Below are 6,000 nucleotides of genomic sequence, written 5' to 3' on the forward strand. Positions count from 1 at the left end.
TTCCATACCTAGCTTTTTTAGCGCACCGTCGGACTTTTTGTGTTCTGCCGTTTGGCAAACGAAATGCCATAGTTAGTTCATTTCAATACAGTACGTTAACATAATGCATGACCGTCCTTATATGGTTTCCAGGATTAATCGAAAACAAAGTTAATTTTGGGGGAAAAACAAACATTATTGCGCCACCTCCCCAATCATAGGCCAGCCGTCAGGTTGACTGACACACTATAAGGTGCTTTCAATATATAATGAGTCAGTTAAATACATCAGGATGTGAATTGTGCGTGCTTTATTGTATTCCCCGGTTAGACTGCATATGGAATCAGGTTTTCACAGCTACACCTTAATATTGATTACATTGAGTTTTAGAGGATCGCAATGCATCATTCACCTGATGTTGAATGAAATCATGGAACTAATTTGCGGAAAACAAATCTGGTGCGCATGTCGGAATGTAGAACTTGGTGTGCCCGTTACTTAGATAATTCAATATGTATATATATATATATATTTCAAATTGGGATCACAGATTTCCGGGAACCTCGTGAAATTCCTATGCAAGTTCCTGATCTGAATGTTCTACAGCTTTTCCAATGTTGCGGACCTAACGAATCAGCAAGCAACATTTAAAATAAACTGTTTTTTTTTAACATGGTGTTGATTACGAAATGTATAGTGGTTGTCCCAAGAGGGAGAGATTGCATTGAAGATTCAATTATATGATACCATCTCTGAAGATAGGGTATGGCTGCACTGGATTGAGATCCGGATTATCAAGTATAGTTTCTAGTTTGATCATTCGGTTGTAGAGGCGAAAAATTGACTGAACCGTATTGGTCATACATTCCCAAGGGCACAAGATTTGATTCGTTGGGTGCAGAAGCAATCGAATATAAACGATGTTTTCTTGCCGTCACAAAATGGAAACTCCAATCACCTTCATTCCCTGATTTCCACTTCTCCTCTGTAAAAGATCAAGCGATATAGTTTCAAAACAATACAGAAACATGCAGCGCCTGAAACAAGTTATCGTTTGATGGCATATGATGTATGCAGAATTGTAAGTTATACAATAGTTGCATAAATGTCCGTTCAAATTTATTAACGTTCTGATCCGTAAATATGATCACTACCTTGACAATAAGACAGTATTCCTTGTGGAAATAGTGCCCACGTTCACCAGATGACACCAAACCAGCAAGCCATATATATTAATGAAGGTTTCAGAGTAAGACAGTTAAACCGCTTGGCGACAAGTAATTAATTGAAAATCATACACAAGATTTCAATGCGAATACGCTGCCCAATGGTGTAGCGAGAAGGATTTTTTTCTACAGGATTTTTTTTTCTACAGTGCGTTATTTTCATCAGCGAATTACCCTTCAGTCTGTGTTCAATGAATTTACACAATAGTATTAGCTGTGCGTCTGATTCTAGAGATCGTGTTCCATTTCGCCGAATAATCGACTTTGAAATTACAAGTAACTCACCTGTCAGTTCTTCAGGACTACTAGTCATGGAGCAAAACTGACTTCGAACTTAGTGGTGCATTGTCATTTAGCACCTCTTCATGAGACATTATTACAGAGGAAATTTGCTGCTGGTACCAAATTAAAACCTGAGCTGCTTGAAAATGAAGCTTGTTGCTTGAAGGGTGAGAGGCCTAAAGCAAAGTGTGAAGTCTCGAAATTCTCATAGAATTCAGGGCAGAGATCAGTGGAAGTACAGTCGGAAAGAGTTGGACCTTGTTTCCCATTCGTTTTAAGGTTGGTCTTTGCTGCAGAAGGTGAGGAGGTGGGGTGAAATCACTTGCAGGACGGGTGGTGATCATCACCACTTGAATTAGAGTAAGGCTCCCCCCGGCATGAAGAAACTAAACCTATCCACACACTGACCAAGAAGCCAGTTTTTTTTTCTGTCTCACGTGTCTCCTCTACAGGGGCCTGGAGGAGTTGCTCAACCACCTTTGACCTTTTTCCTATTCTTCTATCTACTCTCCTCTCCCGCAACTTAAGATCGGGGAAGAACACCACTATTTCCAGTGCTGGGCGTCAATGAAACATGGTTCACCATCTTACTGCACAATATGTCGGCAAAACCATCTTTCCCGTTGTTCGTGCCCTCCAGGGACACTGAAACAATTATAGTGGCTTCAACAGCCTGCTGTAATGAAGGCGGATTTATTGTATGGGTTGCTCTTGGATACTTTCAAGACCCTGACTTCGCCAATCGGCAGGATACGCATTGCCTTGATTGGCTGCTGAACTAAGTTGATGAGATTGAAAAGTGACACGAGAAAACAATCTATTGGTTATCCCGACACAAAGCTCGCATTTTCCAGTATTTTGTTTTTACACGGTAGCAGTTTCATATAACGGGACGAGCTCAGCAGAACAAAGCCACGGTTGAGGACTTCTAAAGAAGCATAGCCTCACGCCCTCAAATGTGAACGGCAAAGTCGAAAACAACAAAGAGCCCAGTCAATGGCATCACTAAGATCTGACGGTTAAACTACCCATCAGTCTGGTTTCTGATATTGGGCCTTATTGAAACAACTTCCAACATCATCTAGGGAAACATTCAGCCAAAACCGATCCCTCAAGCCACCGGCACCTGCCCAAAAGCGTCCCACCTTCTTAGAAATTGGATGCAATTACAATGACTCCGAACTTCATGGACAAACTGCCAGTATTTGCCAAGCAAAATTTAACGTTTAGCTTTTATTTATTAGTCTCCCATGTTGGCTTACATGAACACCACAATGAATTTGCTACGGCAATCATTTCCTCGGCACACTCCAGTGCCTGTGCATTGGGTGCAATGAACGACAACTTAGCAGGTCTTTCGGACTGTCAACGGATGCCAGAGAACCCAGAGCAAATCCAAACAAACACGGTGAGAACGTGCAATCCTGCACGGAGAGGGACTTGAGGCGGGAATTAAACTCTGGCCTCGCACTGTGAGGCAGCTGTGCGAACAATCCGCCGTATGGACCATATTTTGGCTATGTTACCTTACGTTGCACAAAATGCTGCACCACAAGGAAGTTGCACGGGAAGTTTCAATCCTTATCAGTCAAAATAGCAGAACTTTTGTGTCGAAGGTTGTATCATATTGTGTGCAGCCCAAGTCGTTATTCCGCGCACAGGCCAGCGACCATTACTGCAGGACTTGCAAAATGGATCCGTATGATTTTCTAAAATGCATATGTTCGCAAGTAGTTATGCTGGAGTCCCCTCATCGACATTCGTGTACAAAACGCGCTCCACCGGCTCAAAGCTTGCCAGTAAAATCGAAATGCCCCATTAGTAGCCTCGTTAAATTGATGGGATTGGTCTCGGCAAACATTGGTGTGGGTACATGCAGATTTGGCAAGGCATTTAATGGTTCATTTTTTCATGTTTATCGACCCATATTAAAATGGATCGGTTGCTCTAGAGAACCTCTATTCCTTGTTAAAGTATTTTAGTGAATCTCCAGAAAAGAATATAATGTTCTCGTGACGACAAACGGGACGCCATTTATCTATGGGGATTTTCAGCTTTTCAAGCGTACGTATTGAACAAACCATGCTAACTGAAATTGCCTGCATGAGCGAGGAGTCCGTACAGACAAAATGTATCATGAAAGGACAGACCAATTATTCTCCAGAATCAAAGCTTACAGGCTTCCGTTTTAATTGTAGGACTATGCTTCACGTGATGACGGAAATAGCGTCGGCAGAGCTGTTGATGGGCCAACATCTTTTTCGGCTGGTCTTTATCTGAATTTCCCAACTTTGCCGGCAATGCAAAATTAACATAGGAAGCGAAGAAAATGGGCCTTGATGGTTTCAAACAGGATACGTTTCAGACTTAAAGATGCATTCCACAAGCGAGGCTTCGGCATTAGGTAACCATGGGCTGGAGAGGTAATTCTCAAGAAAACAGGACCGTTGCCTTACAAGGTAAAAAACGAGGAGATGACCCGAACAAACACGTCAATCAATTCCGTCACAACGTTGCCTGCGCAGAGGCACTTGACTCTGCAGGCTCGTCACTATTTGTTTTCAGCACACTGACATGTGGATGGAAAATTCTGCCTTCTAAAATTTCAATACCCAGACACCAGGAAGAAGAGTATCATGGCTCAGGCGTGGCACAGTAACACTAATGAAAGGTTGCCACCAAGGAATATTTCACTGTAGTGCCCCTCGACTGGCCTTTTTTGAAGAGACATACACCTATCCGTCAGATGCCTTTAAGCACAATCTACGCGTGACGGAAATAAGCCTAACGGGATAGAGAAACAGAAAACTCAGTTTTCATGGGAGGGTAACAATATCCTCGAGGTAGGTATAAGCGGACTTGGGAGGGGGGTTGGGGGGGGGGCGGAGTTGGTACCGCCCCGAGTTCCACCAATCGAACTCTGGTGTGTCTTGTTGGATATATTTTGCCCTGTAACAGCAAATCGCGGCCGAGCTGGAACTCATTACACGTGCTCATTATGAGGCTGTCCTATGTCAGAACCTGCTGAACTATAATCACAGGGAAACACCAGTGCATGCACACTCTAGTAGTGGTTTTAGTTTGTAATAAACAATGTTCGTTTCCATTCTGGCGGCCTGGGTTATTACATATGGTATTTCCAGGGCATGCATTATCATTGGTTGGGTTTAATATGTGTCCAGAGTAACAAGGTGTATTACCACTTCATTTACAAAAAAAAGTCGTCTAACCTTAGGTTTTCACACCTCAATTATCAAGAATGCTGCGTGTGTTGGGCTCAAATAAGTTTTATTTGACACTGCGACGAACAATTGTCTTATCTAACGTTAGTAATTTGAAAAATGATTTTATGTATTTCTGGCGCCGCACTTATTAGTTGCAGCAATTTTCTGGCATCCTGCATTGGAAACCGAATGGCCATAGCTGAAATAATCACTGAATGAAAGCTTAAGAGGGAGCACAATTATTTAATTTCATGCTGATTCAGTAATAAATATTCTTAACTTGTTCCTAATATCCGAATCGTTCGACATTTTTGTTACCTCTCCTGCTCTGCGGTGTGTATTATGGAGTCTGTATGTGTTAATTGGGGATAATTAGGACAGTTCTTAAATGTTTGCCCAAAAGTAATTTCAATATAGTTACCATTCTCCTCGTTCTTCAAATTTTCCTCTAAGTATGAAAAAATGATTACTTAAACAATCATTTTCAATAAAATCCAGATTTCATGCAGCAGCTGTTGCTGTGTATCAACATCTTATCGTATCTACACGACGGTACAATAAAGAGAAACAATGTCACCACACCTGAATAACAAAAGTGATTATTAATTTACCAGAACTCCATTAGGTCGTCGTTTAATGAATTGCTTACTGCAACCTGCTTCAAATGTGTATGGGCCCGTCAGCGCCGCCCCAGCGACACCTCCCACCTCTCTATTGCAAACTTGATTTTTTTTATTGTTTTCTTACAGTAAAGAATTACTACACTGGTTACTACCACGAGCGAATTTCAAAGCAAATTCTAAGTATTCTTTCAACCGAACATTTGAAACTGCGCCCTGTGCTGCCATGCGGAATTCTAGTGGAGAGCATTAGTATGCAATATTGTTTTTAGCGCTTTGCAATCGCCATCCATCTCTCCACGAAACTTTTATTCCTAGAGCTATAAATGTCCACAATAAGATGCGATACAGAGCTATATCAAATGCACTTTGGAAGTCCATTCAAGCAAAACCAGTCGAGGCAAACCTCTACATTCCTCTAGCCGAAACGATTAAGTATGATTTTGTTTCATCCAATCCAAACTGGCTTTCCTTAGTTCACAATACCTTGTCCAAATGGTTGTCAATATCCTATCAATGTATTCTGAAAGCATCACCGGTATTCAGGTTGCAGAACTGTGTTTTTTTTTGGTCAGAAACTGCTGCATCAGTTGCAAATCTTTGTCCCTGGAGCAGAATCCTGTTCGTTCCTTCTTAACGGATAATGTCAGTGTCTTTACAATTTACCTG

The sequence above is a fragment of the Carcharhinus amblyrhynchos genome, chromosome 16, assembly GCF_965287045.1.
Source record: "Carcharhinus amblyrhynchos chromosome 16, sCarAmb.v2.hapA, whole genome shotgun sequence".
Taxonomy (NCBI): domain Eukaryota; kingdom Metazoa; phylum Chordata; class Chondrichthyes; order Carcharhiniformes; family Carcharhinidae; genus Carcharhinus; species Carcharhinus amblyrhynchos.